The sequence below is a fragment of the Falco cherrug genome, chromosome 5 (genome assembly GCF_023634085.1).
Source record: "Falco cherrug isolate bFalChe1 chromosome 5, bFalChe1.pri, whole genome shotgun sequence".
Taxonomy (NCBI): domain Eukaryota; kingdom Metazoa; phylum Chordata; class Aves; order Falconiformes; family Falconidae; genus Falco; species Falco cherrug.
The window spans coordinates 76,608,780-76,628,496 of record NC_073701.1 but is presented as its reverse complement, the minus strand read 5'-3'; the positions used below and the strand labels follow the sequence as shown (position 1 = coordinate 76,628,496).

The 19,717-nt window shown below is 46.4% G+C and overlaps 1 long non-coding RNA gene across 2 annotated transcripts in view; it reads left to right on the top strand.

Moving 5' to 3' along the window:
* The window catches only part of LOC114017024 (uncharacterized), a 66,667-nt gene that overhangs the window by 34,859 nt on the left and 12,091 nt on the right, over positions 1-19,717 (top strand). The window lies entirely within an intron of this gene.

Here is a 19,717-nt window from a genome sequence, read left to right as displayed (position 1 = left end):
CTTAGAGGAATTGTAGGTAATAATTTGCCCAAGCTCCATCAAAGCTGCTTAGTGAATGTAGTTTGTCTCCTATTGGAATAATACTGTCACAACACTCTGTTCAGTAACGGGACTTTGAGGACAGTTTAAATGCAACAAAGATGGAAATGTAGTCTATTAAACAGCTCTAAATTTCTCCTGTCCTACTGGACGAGAGAGGAGACCAACCATTTCAGGTACCATAAGACTAGGTGAGAGAGAACTACCTCAAGTTTTGTGACATAAATCTGGATTTCTAACAGTCTGCTTAAAAAAAGAAAATAGTTAGGCTTTTCATCTTACTCTAACAAGTCAACTGTGACTAAAAGCAATTACCTAAAAGCTTATTTTTCTATGACATTAAATAATTAAAAGGAAAATAAAAGAAACTGCATGCCAACATTTGTTATGATTTCATTAGGATCCAGGTAGATCTCATTTATTTGGGGGCTCTGTTTCCAAGATGAGAAGCAAATGAATCTCATCTGACAGACAATTGAGTTATAAAGGCTTTACATGAGAAATGTTCTCCAACGGAATGTAAACAAGACATCTTGTTTAATAAGGTTAGACGTAAAATAAGGAGCTAAATTATGACCAGACTCATCAACCAGCAACACGTAGCTAGACCTGAAATGGGACAAGTTAGCATGCAGTAAAGCTAAAGGTTTAAATTAACCCTAGCGGTTTACCCTCTGGGCAGTGGAACTAGGAGTTAGAGGAAATAAGTTTATAAACCATAGAAGTAATATGACTCTGTGCAGCAAGTTGTAAAGACTTGCATTTCTCCCAAAGACTTACAGATATTTGCAGTGTTAAATAGCACTGTAGTTACAAAATCTTGCATTAAAAACCCAAGGAAACTATAGCATAAATGTAGTAATTGAGACTTAAAGTTTATGTTCTGGGAACTGGCAGAAACCTCGCAAGCACCAGATTTGTGTAGCAGAATGGTGAAAGGGCATCCCTGCTAAATTCCGCATGGAAAGCGCTAAGCAAACAAACAGTTCCAAAATAGGTAGGTGGGATTGCTCTTCACAGTGCTGGGATTTACTGCCCTGTTGTCCAAGTGACTCAGCTGAAACTGCCCACAATATACCAGGCATACTTCATTGTCAATACATTTTGCCTTTCCTCTCCAAGGCTATGTGACCTTAATTCACTTAAATTTCTAAAATGGTGGGGTCAGGTGGTTCTGATAGCAGCACTGCACTTTCCATATCCAAATATGATGCAGGCTTATCTGCATATTCAGGAGGGCAGTGTGTCATCACCTTGTATCAACATTTTCTTGGTTGATACACTACTGTCAGACTGAGCTCTTTCTGTTCTGTATGTGACACTACCAGTTGCTAGATGACCTTGAAACTGATTCCCAAACACAGAAAAGCACCTATTTGAAGACATGGTGCTTCATTAAGTCATCAATTAACCAATTAATCCTGTTTGCCCGTACTGTGGTAGAGCAAATGGACCTTTTTTAATTCAAAGGTGGATTAGGGCAACATGGGTTTTGTGAAAATAAAAACACAAGGTTTCCACATCTGTATTTGGCATCTGTACCTAGCAGGAGGATATCCCCTGATGCTGTAGTCCACCACTCTTTTTGACAGAACACAGGCTGTCCTTCCTGCCTTTTTATCTAGAATATTACTTACCTTAAATATTGAATCAAGACTTGTGCAATCACTTCACATGAGTTCTTGTAATCTCAAACGGAGATTAAAATCCAACCCAACGCATAGAATTGCAGTAACTTGTTTATAGAACAGCTGGTATCAGCTGTTTCAGAAGAACGTTTAAGAAGCCTCTTAGAGGAAAAATACAAAATAAGCTTGAATTCTGCCTCTGAGCATTTAGTGGGGGACTGGGCTCTGAAGCATAGTGGTTCTCTGTATAATGTACTTTAACGTGTAATTCCCTGCATTTATCTCTGGTTTAGCCAACTAATTCATTCTCATATAAACACCTTACTATGCTCTTTAAGATGAAGCAAAACATACCATTGCTCTTTATTAAGTCTCCTTATGCACTTTGGACATCCTATAATGCCAAAACAGCTGCTCTTTTATGTTGGATGATCTTAGAAACCATGTTAAGCACATAATTCATTTAAAAAATGGCTCCTGAAGTACTTGACCACTTTTATAAATGCAGGCTAAAGTGTGTTCTTTCCAAACAAACTGTCCTGAAACTTGGGGTTTGGGTTGCGGATTGGCAAGACAAAACAGGACAACCTCTGTGCTTTGCAAGGGTTCCTGTTCCTGGCAGGGATAAGAAAGAGGCCCTCCCTGGGGCAAGTAGCCAGGATGAGACAGGACCTGACAGCTAGCAGGGAAAGAAACCTGTAAATTGAATGCCACTAGTGCGAGCAAGCCAAGTTATAGGAACTGTGGGGATTATGTGGGGCTGCAGGAGGAAAACGGGTGGCTGAATGTTGAGTTATGGGAGGAAGTTAAAAAAAAACCCCAACCTATTTTGTAGGACACAGAATGGTACAAAAGAACTATTGGACCCCAGGCTAACATATTTCAAACCATTTCTCTACTGACAGCATGTCATAACCAGACCAGAACACAACACAACTATAAATAACAGTAGGAAACCTACCTACATCATGCCAAGACAGTGAGTCAGTGTTAGTCATTTGGTGCTTTTTTTTTAATAATTGGGGGATTTGCCCAAATCCTACTGAAAATCGCTCCTCTCCCGGCTCTGTAATACCAGGGGGTATTTGGTTTATACATATATTTTCTCAGATTTCATGCCATCAGTTTGCCTGCCCACAGCATTTAACAAACATCTTAGCATCCTTATTAAAAATGGAACTTGTTTATTAAAATAAATTCCCTCAGAAGTTTTCAGCGAAGTGTCTCAGCCCTATGCAAAGCGCAGTTAGCACACAGGGCAGGAAGCTGTGTGGAGACAAGGGAAAATGTGCTCTTTCGGTGACCTTAATTCCCTTCATCTTTATACCTTTGCAACTGGTAGTGTACAGAAAGGATGTTTGATACTGATATGGCAGCTCCTTTTGCTATTAAAAGTACAGTGTGCGAAAGACAGTGAAGACTCAGCCCTTCTTACATTCTTTAGCTATTTTTTACATTTCAGGGGTTTAAAGCACTTCTAAAATTTATAGTAACTGATTAAATAACTAACAATGTATTTAATAATTCAACCCATTGTTAAGCTTAAGTATTTCTGTTTCTCAGTATTCAGTGCTTTCAACATACATGCTACCATTTGAAGTGAAATAGAAATAGAGGGTTGTGCTAGAAGACCCATCAACCAACACTTGTAACTTATTTCAAAGGATTAATCATGCCTCAATTATAAACAGCCTTTCCTAATGGGTAACTGCTTTCTGTGGTGTTGATGCTTCTTGTTTTGAAAGCAAAGTCACATGTGTGGAGAGCTACCCGTGGGACAGAGCAGAGCCCAGAGGGAGCACAGGGTACCATGGGCCACTGTTCTGCGGTGGCTGGTCTGTGTTCCTAGGGGCTGGTTTCTGGAGAAACAAAACAAGGTGTAAGTTAATAACATACTTTATAGGTCAGCTGCAAACCTCTTTTGTCCCAAATGTGGAGAAAGCCAGGTGGGCTGTTTCATATATAAAGAGGTATCTTACAGGAGGGGAAGTTTGGTCACACTAATTGATGAAATTGGATTTTTTAAGACCGAGGTTGATCTGAGAAATTCACAAATAACGTATCTCTACAGGAATGTTTTCTCTGTGTTAAGAACAGTGAACTAACAGGGTCACCTCCCACTGAATTCAGGGTCAAACCTCATCTCTGTAGGCTTCACGGTCCAGTAGGGAGGTAAATTTGGGTGGACAAGTGTCCTGTGTCAAACTAAACAGTATCAGGGAGCTTTCTTGTGGAGAGGAGCTAAGCTGGCTATACCGGCACAGTGGTTCCTAGCCTGGTTTTAGCCTGAGGCAAAGATGGTCTCCCAAATGAGGCTGGGGTAAGATTTGGGAATTGGCATGTGCCAGGTCCCCTTCCCAGTGGGCAGCCTGGGTGAAGCCACACTGCTTTGGGGGCTGAGACTACAATAGTAAGAGCGTGGGCTGTTGTCTGGCAGAGAATGGTCTCAACAAGTTTAATTTACTTTAATAAGTTAATTTTAATTTGCATACATGGAGCTGTGGAGTGTGGGTGAAACCTCAGAGGGACAGGTGTTGCAGCTGCTTTGGCTTTCCTCCTGCCCCAGGGGATTCAGATCTCCTTGGAGTACATGGATGCTCTGCAGCTGCACAGGACCAGTCTCCCGCCCAGATAACTCTCTGGATCTCAGGTACTTCAGCATAGTGCGGTAGCAGTAGAAGAGGTGTGAAGAAGCAGGGTAACCACTGCAGGAGTTGTCCCAACACCCAAATGCATTGGCGTTGCCCTGCGGTGCTGGGTTGCTGCAGGAGGCCCCTGCTGCAGATCAGCTTCTGGGAGGGAAGGGAAACCTTTCTGCCAGGAGCAGGACCTCACGTAGAGACTTGCTGTCCTGTTTCCATCTACTGTAAGTCAGATGCCGACGACTGATGAAAACCACTCGTCAGGCGTATCTCTGTGTTACTGGCAGGCAGCGGGGTGGCTACCAGCTTGATAAACCCATCACTACTGACCCACACGGGCTGGTAGAATGGGAAAGATGGCAGTACCTGTGGCTGCACAGCCTCCTTAAGCACATGAACTGTTTGCCAGGGGCAAAACGCCCATCTGCCTCCCTCAGCTGTACCATTGCAGTGGCTGTTTTGAGGCAAGACTGAGAAGTCTGCTGAGGACCAGCATCGCTTGTGTAAACAAACATGCTTACAGGCAGGCACTGGGGCCTGCCCTGTCAGAAAACAAGATGATTGGAAAGATAAGGTACAGGCATGGTCTTGAAAGAGCAGGGTTTGCTAAGAATGCTCAGCCTCATTAAGGAGGTTTTGTGGGTTAAAGCATGTTTGAGCTGGTAAAAATAAATGAGGGGTGGGCCCTGATGCCCAGGCAAACACCTGAAATGGCTGCACTCCTAGGGCAAGGTCTTGCAGCTGACAGAGCTCCTGCAGTGCTAAGCTGCCAAGCAGAAATTGCTTAAAATGCTTTAATTAAACCACAGAGGGGAGTGGGAGAAGGCAGGTGTTTCTCAGGGAGAGCATCTTGTGGCGGTTCCTTGCAGGACTTGACTGAAGCACATCAGAGAGTGGTGGTTCCTTCAGGTGGGAGCTCCCACCCAAGCGCCAGCCTTTGGCACCTTCCTGCAAAGAAGCACAAATATGCAAAGATGTTACAAAAACACCCTACCCACAGGAATGGGGTTGGGGGCCTGGTTACTGCCCCCTTGCCATGGCAGCCCCTGTTCCTGCTGTGGCAGGAGCCCGGCTTGGCTTGCGGGGTGTCCCCACTGCCTCCAGCCCCTGCTCTCTGTCAAGCATTTTTCACATGCTTCATTTTTCCCTTGATGTTAATCCTGTTGAATTGATGTAAAGTGGGCATTGAGGAGGCACAAACAAGTTCTTGGCAGAAATCCCTTGAGTTCCCGCTCAACCATTCCCTGCTGTGGGTAAAAGGAACACCAGGAGATGCAAGAAGGAGATTTTCTAAGCTAATTATTTACTGGTTTATAGACTTTCGCTTATTTCAGACTAGCAGGTTTGATAAGGAAACCTGGAGCTTCAGTGAAAGCAATTAGTATGAATTCTATGAGATATTACTGAGCAATTATGTCATTATTTATTTCCCGTAAAGCAACAGGCTACTGAGAGCATTTTATGTTGTCTGTTTGTAAATTATTTGTGTCAGGGTGGATGCGGCCACTAGGAGGATGGCAAGTAGGAGTGGGAACACTATGAAGACATTCCCTGTGGTAGTACAAGGATGTACACTTCTCCCCATCTTGTCCACTGTCTGGTATATCTTCCCTTGCTTTTGTTCTGTGGTATTAATAACAGCAATGATCCTCAGAGCAGGTTTGTATTGGTATTAACACTGGCCTGGGAAGACCTCGGGAGGAGGACAAGAGTGTCCTGGATTAATGCCATGCTGGGTAGGCAAGGGGACAGACCATGGGGCAGATTTGTGCATCAGCCCTAGCCGGCTGACAGGTGGGTGGAGGTGTCCATGTTGATCAACATTGAAGAAGACAGTGGAAGAAGAAGCAAAGTTTGTGTTTCCCTCTGCTTGGCAAGTTGGTTTCCCTTTCCAGTTTATAACGCTTCCTGCCAGGCATGAAATTGAATCCCTTTGTATGCGGGAATAATTCATCCACCTCAAACCAATTCCCGTCCACTTTGAAAACGAAATCTGAGAACTACTAAAAATAATCAGTAAAAGGGCAAGAAATAATCCACTGCTTTGTCTAGAGAGAAATACTTTCTGACTTGGTCATAAGCAAATAATTATCCTTGCTGGAACTGGCGAAGAGTTTAACATATCTGGAGTGCATAGCTGACCCTGTCTTGGGGAAAGTGGTGGCCTGGGATACTTTTTGAGGTCCTTTCCAGGAAAGATTTTAAGAATAATCCTATAGAAATTATTAAGGGAGCCTTTCCTTTCAGTGGGGAATGATTTATAATTTGGCTTTTTTCTGGAACTCCTGAATGTTTGGACGCTCCAGAAATTTTCAAGGCCAGTGTTGAATTGTTACAAGTCTCAGAAGCATTGTGAATTACAAAGACCAATGATCTGAGGATGAATGGGTAATGTGCTTTCTAAAATGCCTTTGTCCAAACAAATACTTCAAATCTGTGAGTACCAGTACAGCGAGAAAGTGAAGTAGAAAGGAAAATTCTATGCACAAAATACTGTTCAGCTTGACATTGGGAAAAACCAGTGTACTTCAGAATGAGCAAAACCATCTGAAGCAAACAGGTTATTCCTTTGGGAGAATACCTAAAGTCTTCTGTAATGGAAAAAAAGGCATTTTAAGTCTTGGGGAATATATGTAAGTTGATAGGAACCACCAAAAACATCCCCAGTATGGGATGCAGGGAAGAAATAAACACTAGGGCCTCTCAAGACACCTTTGTAGTGATGCAAATCTGTACCAGTGAAACCAGGATTGCCACAGACTGGACTGACCCTACCATCAGTTTCAACACGTCCACTTAGGGCTTTAATTCCAGAGTTTCTTGAAGCTCAAGTGGACTGAATGGAAAAAAAAGAAGTCTTGTCTTTCCTGCACTCTTCCCCTGTGTGAGTGAACCTTAGCTGGCTAATTCTTTGCAGCTGCCCAGGCAGAAAGCCAGGCCCTTCAGGTGGCAGGTTATGGGCAGAACAGGAGAAGGAGTTCTGGCATCCTCACAAACAGGACACCCTTGGGCAGGGGAAAGCCCAGAAAATAACAAAGTGCCCAGTACTGCACCCCCACATGGGCTTTTTAAGAGCCAAGATAAGGAGCATCCAGTAAGGTGGTAGAACCATCGCAATGGGACTCCAGGAGGCAGGCCGTGGAGAAGAAGGACATGGCTTGACTCCGCTCTTTTCAGCCAGGAGACATGGTTTTATGTATTTTACATAGGAGCAGAAAGTAGGGACCTTTGATGCACATGCACACTAAGATCAGTATTGAGGTTAAAAACCTCTTCTGTGCTGTAGTCCTGCCACTCCACGTCATCCCTCCATCCTCTCTCACTTGTGCTGACTAAACCTCTATTCCTCTGCAGTATGAGTTCTCCTCTCCAAAGCTGGGGATGGGTGGGTTCTGCTTGAAAAGAGTTCGAACCTTTCTGATTTCTTTGCTTCATTATTATAGTTCTCCTCAAACAAATGCTCTCTGATGGAGTCAGTCTTTCGCACAGTGCCTTCCCTTCCCCTAACAGATTCCGTCTCATGGAATCCTAGAATGATAGAACATTTTGGGTTGGAAGGGACCTTTAAAGGTCACCTAGTCCAGTCCCCCTGCAATGAGCAGGAACATCCTCAGCTAGAGCAGGTTGCTCAGAGCCCCATCCAACCTGACCATGAATGTTTCCAGCGATGGGGCATCTACCACCTCTCTGGGTAACCTGTTTCACCACTCTCATTATAAAAAAAAGCCTTCCCAATATCTAGTCTGAATCTACGCTCTTTTAGTTTAAAACCATTACCCCTTGTCCTATCGCTACAGGCCCTTCTTTTTGTCCCTATTTTTCTTGTAAGCCCCCTTTAGGTACTGAAGGCTGCTATAAGGCCTCCCTGGAGCCTTCTCTTCTCCAGGCTGAACAACCCCAACTCTCTCAGCCTTTCCTTGCAGGAGAGATGTTACATCCCTGATTTTTGTGGCCTTCTCTGGAGCTGCTCTGATAGGTCTACGTCTTTCCTGTGCCCAGGACTCCAGGTGGGCTCTCACCAGAGCAGAGCAGAGGGGCTGAGTCACCTCCCTCCACCTGCTGGCCGCGCTTCTTGTGATGCAGCCCAGGATATGGCTGGCTCTCTGGGCAGCAAGCGCACATTGTCAGGCCATGTTGAGCTTTCCATCCACCAGCACCCCCAGGTCCTTCTCCTCAGGGCTATTCTCAATGCCTTCATCCTCCAGCCTGTACTGATACTGGGGGTTGCCCCAACCCAGGTGCAGGACCTTACACGTGGCCTTGTTGAACCTCATGATGTTCACATGGGCCCACTTCCTCAGCTTGTCCAGATCCCTCTGGATGGCATCATGTCCCTCAGGTGTGTTGACTGCAACACTCAGCCTGGTGTCATCTGCAAACTTGCTGAGGGTGCACTTGATCCCACTGTCTGTCATTGATGAAGATGTTAAAGAGCAACGGTCCCAATAGGGACCCCTGAGGGACATCTGGACATTGAGCCATTGATCACTACCCTCTGGATGCCACCATCCAACCAGTTCCTCATCCGCTGAGCAGTCCATCGATCTAATACATAACTGCAAATTAGAGAGAAGGATGTTGTGGGGAACTGTGTCAAAGGCTTTACACAAGTCCAGATGGACGGCATCTGTAGCTCTTCCCTTGTCCACTGATATAGTCACTCCATCATAGAAGGCCACTAGGTTGGTCAGGCAAGACTTGCCCTTGGTGAAGCCATGCTGGCTGTCTTGAATCGCCTCCCTGTCCCCCATGTGCCTTAGCGTAGTTTCTAGAAGGATCTGCTCCATGATCTTCCCAGGCATGGGGTGAGGCTGACAGGTCGGCAGTTCCCAGGGCCCTCCTTTCTACCCCTTTTAAAAATGGGTGCAACGTTTCCCTTTTTCCAGTCAGCAGGGACTTCACCTGACTGCCGTGACTTTTCAAATATCACGGAGAGTGACTTGGCAACTACATCAGCCAATTCCCTCAGGACTCTGGGATGCATCTCGTCAGGTCCCGTAGACTGAGGTATGTTCAGGTTCCTCAGGTGGTCACGAACCTGATCTTTTTCAGCAGGAGGGACTTTGCTCCCCCAGCCGCCGTCTCGCGGTCCCTCCACTTGAGAGCTGTGGGAAGAGAGGTTGCTGGTGAAGACTGACGCAAAAATGTTGTGGAGTACCTCAGCCTTCTCCTCGTGCCTTGTTACCGGTTTGCCAGCCTTGCTCACCGGGGGAGGTGTGCTTCATCTGACCTTGCTTTTCTGGCTGACCTACCTGTAGAAGCCCTTCTTGTTGTTCTTTGCGTCCCTCGCCAAGTTCGGCTCCAGCTGCGCCTTGGCCTTCATAACCACATCCCCGCACAGCTGTGCGGCACCCCTGTGCTCTTCCGGGGATGCCTGTCCCTGCTTCCACTGCCTGCGCATCGCCTCCTTGCCCTTTGCCCAGCAGGCCTCAGCTCTGCCATGCCGGTCTCTTGCCTTCCTTTCCTGGTTTCTTACACCTGGGGATCGAGAGCTCTTGCGCTATATGGGAAGTGTTCTTAAAGATGTGCCAGCTCTGTCCTGCTCCCTTGTCCCTGAGGGCAGTTTCCCAGAAGTCCTGTTGACTAACTCCTTAGCTGGAAGTTTGCTTCCCTAAACTTCAGGGTCCTGACTTTGCTCTTTGCCTGACCTGTATCCCTCAGGACTGCGAACTGCAGCAGTGCATGGTCACTGCAGCCCGGGCTGCCTCCAGCTCTGATGTCACCATCAGCTCACTTGCGCTGGGGACCAACGGGTGCGGTATCGTGTCCCCTCTGGTAGGGCTGCCATTACCTGGCCTAAGAAGTTATCCTTAATGCGCTTCCTGGATCGCCTGCAGCTCGCCACGCTACTGCTCCAGCGGATTCGGGGTGGCTGAAGGCCCCCAGCAGGACGAGAGCCTGCGAGCGCGATGCTGCTGTGGCGGCGGTGGGAAGGCTTCGTCAGTGGCTCCGCTTGGTGGGGCGGCCTGCAGGGAGCACCAGCCACACGGTTCCCTTCCTTCCCTCGGTCTCTGATTCTTACCCATAAAGTTTCAACCTGCTCGTGGCTGTTCTTCTCCCTATGGGATAGATTCTACTTCTGCACACCTGCTTGGATGCAGGAGCTCACCTGAAACTAATCCAATTGAAAACTTCTCATGCATCTCACTCATGTCTGAACATCAAGAAATTATCTTTGTTCATCAGCACAATGCAAATATCTAACTGAATTATTTAACTTTTATTCTGAATGCCATCTTCAGGTTTGGTTTCCAAATACGTAGGGGGCACCATCAATCAGATGGGATTAGTGCAGATTATTTGATGTCTGGGGCTCTCAGATAAAAACAATAAGCTAATAGTAGTGTCATCCTTAAAAGCTAGGGTTATTCCCTGAAAGATTTTATCTAAAAATATCCCAAACTGAGATCATTATTTCTACTCTGTGCTGTCATATGTCAGGCATACATTTTAAATGCCCAGAAAATCTGAAGAGATATGTGAAATGTAGAGGATTTAGAAACGATTGAATGAAAAAGCATTATCTGTGTCAGCTGCAATAGAGCTGCTGCTCTGTTGCGATTACTGGGATTGAGCTGAGGTAACCTGTCTCTCAGTCTTTTACTCAACATCAGTAGCAACAGGAGAGTGACAGTAGGTTGGATTAGAGGACCTTTAAAGGTCCCTTCCAACCCAAACTATTCTAGGATTCTGTGATTCAGACAGGGATGCTGGTCAGCACTGGCTGACACCCAAACCCTGCCCCAGAGCAGGCAAGCTCCCCGCACGGGTGGCTGGGGCTGTGCAGCAGGAAGGAGCTGTTGTTTCCTGCTCATTTTGCAAGCTGTTGTTCTGCTTAAAATGTGAGGCCAAAAGGAGAGGGATTGGGAAAGCAAAGGTCTGGTTGGAAAGTTTCAAATGCCTTCATGTTTTCATTGCTTATGAAGGAGTAAGCTTGCCCTTGTCAAGTAAGTGACCTGGAGATTTATGTTTACACCATCAGGACTGCCTGTCAGCAGTCAAGGTCTTAGTGTTATTTCTTATATGAAAGCAAAAGCCTGTCCTCCTGCAGGGAGCGTCAGCGGTCCCTTCTGCCATCCGCAGTGGGACTCAATGCACCCGTCATTTGGGCAAGGCTGTGCTGGGTTTGGGGAGGTGAGGTCTGCAGGCTCTGGCCAAGGGCTGCAGGGTGAAAAGGACCTCACTGAAAACTGGTCTGCTCAAATCTCACTCTGACAAAACAGCCCATCCCATCCTGTAGAGACTTTTACTGAAAATTCTTGAAGTAATCGCAGAGGAAATGACGGGAACGCAGGCCTCCCTTCCCGCCCAGGCCAGACACTCCCTGGCTCTTTTTCCCTCCAGCCCGCTTGACACACCGGTGTCCCAGGGGAAGGGCCAGGGCTTGACCTGCGTCATGCTAAGGGCAGGCTGAGGCGGGAGGGAGGAGGGATTGCAGCAACATGCCTGATGCTGTGCTCTGCTCCTCATAGGATTATGGAAATGTAGGGTCAAGTTCACAGCTTGCAGCAGCAGGAGAGGGAAGAACAGAGCAATTCCTCTGGCCTTAGTGACATTTCACTTATTTATACCAGCTGCAAATCTTATCTGGAGTCTTGAGTGACTTTAGTGTGGCTTTCCTTGTTTGCATTTAAGAAGGCATTCAATTAACAGAAGTGCTGCATGCTGAAATGCTGCTTTATGAGGGGGCAGGGCTGAACAGGTTAAAAATATATAGGACTTGGATTATATTACTTCCTATGAAACAGTTTCCAGCTCTGCTGTCCCAGACCATGCATCTCCTCCCTTATCGGTGGATTAGATATAAAGAAACCACTCTCACTGTTTTTATCAAGAAGGTGAGGCTGTTGTGTGTGAGTTTTTAGCTTGTGGTTTACAACGTGTCGGTTCCTGGTGAGACATAGTCTGAACGCAGCACTGGTTTTGTACCTTTGCAAACCGCTGAACATCACAAGAGGATGATAAGGAATATGCTGTACGTGCGCTGCTGGCCCTCCATCCTGTCTGTCTTCCTTGGATGATCCCAAAGATTATTTTGTGTGCCACATTCCTCTATTACACACCTTTTCTTCAATGCCCTTTTTTTCTGGGTGTGCATTAATCTACTCCTGTCCTATGGCAGCTACAGAGGGGCAATGTGTTGGTAGGTTGCAGTGTGCCTCCGTGTGCACACAGAGTGGTCATTGGTCTGCAGGTACAGTCCTGGGCTGGGAAAGTGATGCTCTTGGGAGCTGTGTTCCTAACTCCCTTAGATTCATCCAAAAAAAGCCCCCAGCTTCTAATTTGTAGACTTGTACAGACTTGGTGACAGCAGGACACAAGCATGAAACCTGAGAAAACAAGGTGTGCTGTGCAGAGATGTTGCAAGATTTGGTGGCTAGAGTAGGTTCTCCCTTCCTCCAGTCTTCTGGATGTTGCTGCCACCACCTCCCACTTGGTCAGCTTCACAGATGGTCACCCCTCATCCTGGGTGGTGGCAACAGCCAGCAGGACGTCTCCTGTACCTTCGCACAGCTCTGAGATTCAGAAAGCTGCTTCAGACTCTGGAGAAAGCGTGTGAAGCCTGTTCAGCCTGTACAGAGAAGCTGACGTTGCCCCAAGGCAGGGAAGGGACACAGAAACCACCAAGTGATCTGGCCAGCCATGGGAAGAGTCACGGAAAGGAAGAAGTGAGCAGACTTCGCCCTGGTCTTTGGGCATCTGCAGTCGCTCTGAGGCTGTAAACCTCTCATGGCAGGAACTGTCATCTCCTATGAGGCACAGTGGGTGGTTTAGGCCACATAAAATACATGTAAATCCCAGTCCAGTCCAGACTGTAAAACTGGTTTAAAGTAAAAACAGATTCAGGCACTTCTCAGGCTGCAGGCAGACATAAGCTCTGGGATGTCGCAGCTGCCCCGGCCCCATGACACAGCTCCCCGTTCCGGTTAATGTGGTGGCCAGCTGGGGAAGAGCCAGCGGCAGCAGCACGGTGACGTCTGGCAGGGCAGTGACAGCTGGGGCAGGAATGGAAACCTCGGGCTGGCACCGCTCCCCGCACAGTGCTGCCCTGTCTGCCACATTTTCGGTTGAAGCCCGATGAAGACATGACCCCGTCTCAGCTGTCTGTCGCAGCTGCGATGCCAGGGATGCCCTCAGATATGCTGTCAGGCCAGGGCAGGCGCTGCAGGGACTTGCTAATCCCCTCCAGGAAAGTTCCTGCGGCTTATTTCAAATACCCAGTTTAAACTGGTTAATCCGTGCGGGTCGGTCTGTCTGGCAGGGCCGGCAGCGCGCTGACACATGCGCTGCTGTGGGTGAAGGTCTGCTTTCGCTCCGGGGCAGTGACGAGGAGCGGCTGGTTCTGCCTCTCCCCAGTCAGACCTCTGCCTGCAGCTCTGAAAGCCTTTCATCCGAGTCCTCTGCAGTGTTGGGCCGTTTCCCCTGCAGTTTTTAGTGCTTCTTCTCCTTCCTTAGTTTAAAACGGGACTTCTGTTGTTCGCCTGGTGAGACTAGTAAAAACCCAGGAGGATATTAATCTTAAATTTCCCCTTTACATCTTATTATACACCTGGGTAACGAAGTAATTTATCCTGAAGAAGCAGATGGGTTGAGAATGTCACCATTCCCAAATTCCACAGCACAACTAACAGATGCCATTTTAACCATGACCTGTGTTTTGCTGTAGCCCAGTTCATATCTCACTCGGGAGAAATTGGAGGAAGTTGTGCAGAGCGAAAGGGTGCAGCTCGGCTTTCCATTGTTTTCACTGCTCCTGCTCATACACAACACAGAAAACCAAGGGGGAAGTATCCTTTCACTGGGACTTACTCCCGTGCTCTTGTAAACCTGGAGTTCAATCAAGCATTGATAAAATGGAAACTGAACTGAGGGAACACTGAATGCATTGAGGGAAAGATGGTGCTTGGTGTGCAGTGCATGCGCTTCAAGCTCGGCTAAAATTATTTTGCTTCTTCTGACTTGTTAACATTTAAGTAATTTCACTAGCATCTATATATAAATAACTTTACATGGCAAAAAACATCAACCTTGAATCTGCAACTCTTTCTTTGCTCAGGAAGATTCAGCTAAAACTGGGATTATTTTCATATAAATTTAATTAAACTTGGAAATAACTTTTTTTTTTGCCAGTCATATAATGTTAATTATCCTACATTCACATAATATATCTTATGTCAGCTGAAAGCCAGACCACTTTGTGGGCTGTTTGGAGGGTGTTGGTAAATTAACTGTGATTAGTTCCCTTCGTCCAGTTTAAGTTGCTTTTCCTGAGCTATGACTCCTCTCCTCCCTCCTAACTCTGTCTGTGACTCTTCCTCTCCTTCCTAACTCCTCTGCTGTTAATGCTCTCAGAGGAGTCATTAGACAGTCCCTGGGCCAGGTCCTGCTTGTATACTCATCCTAATTGCCAATTTTTGACAGTCACCTGACTTTTTATACGTAAGTGGCAAACTCCCTTCTGTGAGCCCCGTGGTGGGCTCAGCAGGCCCTGGCAGCGAGGCAGAGGGAAGAGATAGGGGCAAGTCTTCCTTGAACAACAGCAGGAAGATCTGCTAAAGCCTGTCTGTCAGGGCTGCCTGGGATTTACGTGCAGCGATACACAGTCTCTATACACATACCATTGTGCTCAGAAATGCCTCAGCCAAGGCCAAACGTTGCTTTGCTGAAGATCTTGATTCAAACCTTGAAACGGAGGCAGCTTGCCATGTACTAATAATGGATGACCCTCCTACTTACACATTTTTGTCGTACTTCTCTATCTGAATAGCTTCAGCTTCCAAGTGCGTGGAAGGCTTTGTTGTCGGATTAAAAACCTCGGTAGTCAAAGTCATCTTTCTTCCCTTTCATGGGCACCATTTACAGCTGCCTCATCTGTGTCTGACTCACCTGCTGCACCAGCGCATTGCTTTCAGTACAGTCCTGAGTATAGAGTCAGGTAGAGGTGGGAAATTTGGGAAGCTGCAGGCAGAAGTATGGATGCAGGTGGTGTTGTCTTAAGTGGAACTGCCCTTTCCACAGATAAATGAGTGATCCTGCTGTGTCTACGCAGCATTAGGCAGATCCAGTGTCCCACCTAATGGCCCCACTTGTCTGGTGCAGTCTGTGCATATTAAGTAGTCTTAGTGGTCACACAAAGATGGACTTCACAACATGTGTCCTTCAAGTCTGATATACCTGGGGTGCTTTGGACCTCCTGTGCAAGTGCTGGGTGGGTTGTTCAGACTATGCACAGTAAGTAAGTGTCATCAATGGGATCAGGATGCACCAGATTGCACACACAGTCGTGATGTAGGTTTCTTGAACAAAATATGTCCATCTGCTGCGGGCTTCCTTTTCAGTCCCCATATTGGTGCTCCCCGATGCATTTTGGCGCTGGTAATCATGTGGCCGTAGCGTGGGTTGAACCAGCTCAGTGGTGCAGCTTACTGTGGAGATACACAAGTACTAGTGCTGACACAGGAGAGGTGATGGGAGCAGGCAGGGGAGGGCAGGACTGCTCCTCTTGGCAGTAGCATGTGCTTAGATTGACATACTCCGACCATGACACCGCGTTCTCAGTGATTTGTCTGTGATTTTAGCATGTTGGGCAGCTCAGGCAAAACTATTGGTGGGGCTCATGCTTAGATGAAGCTGCACAAGACCTGAGGCCAGTGGACAAATTCCTCTGCTTCTGTCTGGTAAAGACAGCATAACCAGGATACTGGGACAACTGGTAGTTCTGATGGAGCTGGCCTGGCCACAGCGTGGGCTAATCCCTGCATGCAACAAGAAAGAACCAGGACCACCAAGACCACATGGCTGGGCCTATGGGGAGAGAGAAATTGCACCCGATTTGAGTAATGCATCTGCTAATTTTCTCCTAGTTAAAATTACCAAGCGGTCACAAGAAAAGGATCATACTGATCTTTCACAGCTGTAGCATAGTAAGTAAATACTTTTTTCTAGTAACATATCTGCTCCTTAACTCAGGAGGTGAATTCCTGGGTCCTGATGCTCAAGCCCTATTGATTCTCTGTCCCATCCTTCTGTGATAACCCCCAGATCTTTGTCTTTGAATGGGCCTTCACTTGACATTGACTGGCTCTGGGGGCTTGGAGGTATTGGGCTTCTCATCTAGCTACTACAATCTGCAAGCAATTAATCTTGGTCTGGACTGTACGGGGGCTCTGGTCTACTCTGTCTTCATAAATACTTCTCCTCCCTTGACCTTTTGGAATGATCATTCAGTCTGTAAAGTTTCACTTCGCTTCCTGTTGTATTCAATAAATTCCTTTGCTTAAAAAGTCTCTTGTTGATACAAACCATCTGGCATCTGGAGGGGAGGAGAAGACAAAGGAAAGACAAGTTGAGTGCTGGATTGCGGGTCAGAAGCCTCATCTGTAAAATCCTAACGTAGAAATATGCTGAAAAAGGAGGGAACAGGAGCAACAACTGGGAAAACGTCTGCTTCAGGCGGTTGTTTCCTGGCACGATGCCCAGCAGCCACCGCATCAGGCGGCTCAGACCGGGAGCTTGTTTTCGTTGCTGCATGCTAATTTGTTTTCTGGCCTGGGACGACATCTGGCTGACATGTTCCTTTCCACACCCCAGGAAAAGTGCGCTTTTTAGCTGGTTACTGCAGTACTTGGCATTAAAATACAGTGAATCAGGCTACAAAGTAGCACAGGTTTGGCTTAAAAATAATGAGGCTTAAGTACTGTTGAGCTTTGAGTTCTTTTTGTTTGCCTTCTGGCTTAGAAACCTTCAGAATACGTGATATGCATGTCTTCCTGCTTTTCAGCATGACTGTGCGTGCTCAGAAGTCACTTTAAAAATGGAAAAAAAAAAAAACCAAACCAACAAAAACTACATAAGCAACAAAACAAACATAATACATCCTTACCTTTTTATTGAGAAGTCCAGAGTAAATTATTTGGGCTTTCAGAATAACGTCAGTTATCAGAAACTCAATTAAAAAAATAGGATAACTGGCAATATTCTTGCTAAGAAAGTAGAAGGGAGATAAGGGGACAAGAAAATCAGAGAAACAGGAAGGAAAACTTATTACCTTGAAAAGATGGCTTAAGCCCAAGAAGAAACAGGGGCCATGATGGTGTAACACTCACAGAGATGTCTCCAGATTTTGAGTGCTTTCCCTGTGTCTGGAAGGATTTCTTCCACCAGCAAAGAAGAAGTCCTAGGTGAACAGAATTCATGGTCTGGAAACAGACACCGCTGATTGTTACACTGATCTTCTACATCACCACACCAGCTTGTGTGCACCTACATCCACCAAGGTGGATCGAAGCACAAGGAATTTGTGCTTGGCTTCTTTCACATCCTTCTGGATTTCAACAGCAGCTTTGCATAACAATGTGCTTCAGTTTTCATTGATAACTTGTTGCAAATCTTCCTATCTACTGCTGAAAAATAGTTTTCATAAAACCTGGTATTTTTATACAACATGAAACTGAGGTACTGCATGCTGGCAGAGTTTAATTTACTGCCTGGGCTGCAGGCACGGGTCTTGTCGTCACATGTTAGTTCAACCTGACTTTTCCTGGCTGGGGAATTCTGCAGCAAACACAGCTACAAGTGTGAGGGCTACAGACCACTAATTTCTTTTTTGGTCTGTGTGCGTTTATTACTTCTCAACACAGTAATAAAACTTTCTGGGTTTAGCTCTTACAGGTAAGATGAACAAGCTTAGGTGAAATATTTCCATTCCAACTACAGCAAGAATATAATTCAGTACCAACGACAAGTTAGCACTATAAATATATTAAAATCTGACTGCCTAGGAGTTAAAAATGTACTGTAAGAAGAGTGGAATGGTTTCCCTTGAGAGTGGGGCCGCACACCTAGCAGCTGCTCTGATACCACTTATCAGTGTCTCCTGGTTGATATTTACTTAAATATCGACTCATTCATGAGGCTAATTAAGCACTGTAGCAGGTTGCCCAGAAATACCGTGTGCTCTTCACCACTGATGTTTATAAGCCTAGGTAGAGCCCTGTCCCTGAGGAGCAGGAGAAGGTTGGACTAGAGGCTTCCCAAGGCCCCTCCGAGTGTCCCTGCGATGCTGTGACTCCAGGCCTCTCAGGCATGGATATCAGATTTTAAGATTTTTCCATGGATTTTCCAGTCTGTAAAAGCTTATCCCAGCCTCTTCATCCCTCCATAATTCTTGTAAAAAGGAGAAAACCCCATGCCACTGAAAAGCAGTAAAACAGGCTGTGTTTGTGAGGTTTTCATGAGTGCCGAGTACAGATATTAGTATTTTGCTCTTCTACTTTGGAGGAGCCTGTAAGGGTAGAGAAGCAGCAAAGAGGGGAAGAAATATAAGGGCATGTTTTATTTGGTAAGGTGACAGCTGGAGATGTGGCCTCCGTGTTGGAACAGGAGCACAGTCCAAAGACAATTAACTGGCAAACAGAATATTGCCTGGCGTGGTAGTTCCTCGGAGCCCAGCGCGGAGCAGTGACTCCTGTCTTACAAAAGCAGCAGGCAGGGTCATGCAGTTGGCTTAAATAGATGCAATGTCATTTTCTTTTACAAACTCATTTTGGAGACCTGTTATCTAAGGCCTCTGAGAAGACCATCAGGTGCTTTGGTGTGAAATGCATGGGACAGATGTGTGTGGTCGTACTCTTCTTATAATTTTGGGAGCTTCTCTGCTAGAAACCCTGTCCGAATGCCAGTGTTGGCTTTGGACTTTTTCCAGTTTGCTTCTCTGGGCATTGCCACATGCCCAGCCTTTTCCTTCCTCAGGCAGTGCCCAAGTAGGATGGTTCCGCCACCAGTTCCTATTCCCCAGACACTCCCTTGGTGTTACCAGGGAGTGGTAGGGGCCTGGGAATGTCTCTTCGGGATTGTGGGAAGAAGGACTCATTGCTGCTGATATGCTTGCCACAGCCTGGCGGTCTCGCTGCACCTTCACAGAACACTTTTGCTCATGGCTAATGTATTAATGGCTTCTAGAGTCCCTGCTTCTTTCTCTTGGATTAGGGGCTTTAGCTGCTCAGAGCCTTCAACCCAGTAATCCATAATCTCATCAGATTTTAGTATGCTCAGAGCAGACGCTATCTAGGATGGCCTAAATCTGATATCCTGTTCCTTTAGGGACCATCAATTTTCCCTGTTCTGTCACCTTTGAAGATGGTCATGAGTCTCCTATTGCATGACCATAGCTCACCAGTGCTACATTGAGTATTGTCTCAGAGTCGTTTTTTCAGTAGCCTCATTAACCTCTGGTCTTCCAACAGGAGCAATTTGGAGGAATGCTGGCTGGTTATGCTTATCTTCTGGTACAGGGGTTTGACTTAAGCTACCTAACTTTTCCATTCTTTCTGATGCCTGCTACTTGTGCTCTTCCATCCCTCCATTTCATGCTCTCAAACACCACTTAGGGCCTTGATACAGGCCCTC